Source organism: Chrysochloris asiatica, unplaced genomic scaffold, assembly GCF_000296735.1.
Source record: "Chrysochloris asiatica unplaced genomic scaffold, ChrAsi1.0 scaffold00074, whole genome shotgun sequence".
Classification (NCBI taxonomy): domain Eukaryota; kingdom Metazoa; phylum Chordata; class Mammalia; order Afrosoricida; family Chrysochloridae; genus Chrysochloris; species Chrysochloris asiatica.
This window is the reverse complement of record NW_006408592.1, coordinates 7,245,500-7,248,118: the sequence shown is the minus strand read 5'-3', so window position 1 is coordinate 7,248,118 and position 2,619 is coordinate 7,245,500. Positions and strand designations below refer to the sequence as shown.

Genomic DNA, 2,619 nt, shown 5'->3' with positions numbered 1-2,619 from the left:
TAGAGTTTCCTAGACTATATCACACATGAGGCAATCTGCAGGTATTTTCACCTGCAAAAGTCAAAAGATCTTGGAATATATCTTTATTTTATAGTGCTGTGGGTTAATGTACTGGACTGAAATGTCAGTTTGAACTGTAAGGTCAGTGGTTCAAGCTCACCAGCCACTCCTCAGAAACCCTATATAGGGTCACTCTGAGTCAGAACCAATATGACGGCACTTAACAACAACAATGTGCAACACAAGCAACTTTTAACAAAATGAAAACTTGAAACAACTGCTTTAGATCCATATAATATTGTTAATATCTGAGAAAAATAAGAATGGAATTAATAAATCTTATCCTTGTGTGGCACTGTAGGATTAGCACTGGACTGCAAACCACAAGGTCAGCAGTTTAAACCCACCGGCTGCTCATCAGAAACACTATACAAGGTCACTATGAGTCAGAACTGAATGAATCAGTGGCACTTAACAACAACACCCTTTTCAGTATAATGTGGAACAACCCATCCAACTTATCCTGAAATATGAAACCAGAAAATACAGACATTGTGCAATATGACCTCAGAAAGTTTACTAAATCTCTGAGGCCCAGGACCCACAAGTGAAAAGCAAATAAGCGTACCTGGCCTATCATGAGAAAATATGAAACAGGTGAGGAGCTTTGGAACCCCCACTGGCTCTGGGGTCAGATAGGCCTGTGCTTGAGTCCTATAGCCACATGTTTTTGTTTTTTTCATGAACAGTTGGGTTTATTTCAACTGTAAATTTGAAAGTCTTGCCTTTGGCAAGGGTACTACTAATAATTATAGCAAGAATAGATCATTTTCTGCATTGTCAAATGTATATAAGTTCCCTTTGACTCTCTACAACACTGATCAGCAAGCAGATTCAATTCATATTTATTAATCTACTGAGTTAAACCAAATTTGTTTTTCAGAGACTTTGGCACCTCAGGTAGAGGAGAATGAGGGAGGCTGAAGTAGGCATTCATGGGGTCATAGATGAACCACTATTACCAGAGTGCCAATCATGATGATATGGACAGTCCTTTCCATACACCTCTAAGTTCACTCTCTGGAACACCAGACAAGCAATCTACCTTTCTCTTTATTCAACACAGATTCCACAGAATCAGCAGGGTGAAAGACAATTGCACAGAAGACTCCAGGTATATAACTTTCCACCAATGTTACAACAAGTTGGTCTTCCTTTGAACATTCACTTCAGAGCTTGGGAACCACACACTTGTACAATGCTTCATCTGTACATTCTACAAAAGTAAACTTCATCATGGTATATGGGATGTGCCTCATCCAGAGAGGAGCAACCCCTTGGAGAATATATTTAAACCTTCTTTCTTAAACATTTTTGAGTTGTATCCCTGAAAGTGTTGGCATAACCTGGTGGAGTTTGAATTCAAACCTTAGCAGCTTCCATGGAAGCCAGAGCTATTTCATCAAAGCATTCAGCACTCGCAGAGAAAGCCAAATACAGCACTGTGTGCTAGAGATAGGTATTTTCTCCAAGCATGTTGCTATACAAGACTTCGAAGACTTCGTAAAACCCAACCTTGCAAAGTCCCTGCATACAGCGCCCAATGAAAGTTGGAGCCTACCCTAAAGCCAAACGACAAGCACCATCCTCTTTAAGTGTAATGGAGAATCCATTAACTATGCCCTTGTATTTCTGGGGATCCACCTGCATATGGCATTTCACTAAATCCAGAGAAACGACAGCAGTGTGTGTCAGACCGCAACTAAAGACCCCACCAAAGCTACCTGGTGCATAAAACTACATGAAGCTATATTCACAAATTTACGGTGGCTTCCAGGTTGTGGGAGCAGTGTCACAGGCCTGGAGAGCCTCCATGGCTGCTACGGGTTCCGACAGGCCATCATGTACCAGCTGCAGGTGCGGCGCATTGAAGGGATGAGCTGGTGCCAGGTGCGCCACGGATAAGAACATCTCTGCCTAAGATGGTGAACACCTATCCGATGCCTCTGAAAGGCTGAGGCTCACAGAGCTATCTGCATTTCATAGCTATGTGACCTTGAGCAAATTATTCAAAATTTCTTTATCCATCTATTCATTTATAGAATATATTCAGTAGTACCTATTTGGCAAACATCTCTGAAAGATTACAAGAGATAATATGAAAAAACATACTGTATTCACATAGATGTTCAGATTCAATTTTCAGTAAGGCTTCACCACTCTCCAATTCCATCACATTTGGGCATTCATTCTAATATCCCAACCCCCAAATCTCTGAAAAATAAAATTGTCTCTATTTTTTTCTGATGCCCACTTGTTTTCAGATTCTTTCTTACCATTTCCTAAGAAATGCTGTACCATACCTTTTTTATTCATAAAACATTATAGGACACACTTTTCATAGGATTTTATTGGATTATACTATTTGAAAATAGTCTACCTGTATAGAAGTTGTTCTCATTTATAAGTGAGAAGATAAACATAAAACATATGGTTATACCTTCAGAGTATTTTTGAATCCTAACTGATAAAAACCGAAGTAAAGAACTATATGGCCAAAACACCAATTAGTTGCACTTACCTTCCCTCACACAAGGCCTTTTCCTCTTTTCATAGCTC

The 2,619-nt window shown here is 39.7% G+C and overlaps 1 pseudogene; it reads right to left on the bottom strand.

The window, feature by feature from the left end:
* Window positions 1-913: 913 nt before the first annotated feature.
* Window positions 914-2,233, bottom strand: LOC102841470 (annotated as a pseudogene).
* Between the last annotated feature and the right edge of the window lie 386 nt (window positions 2,234-2,619).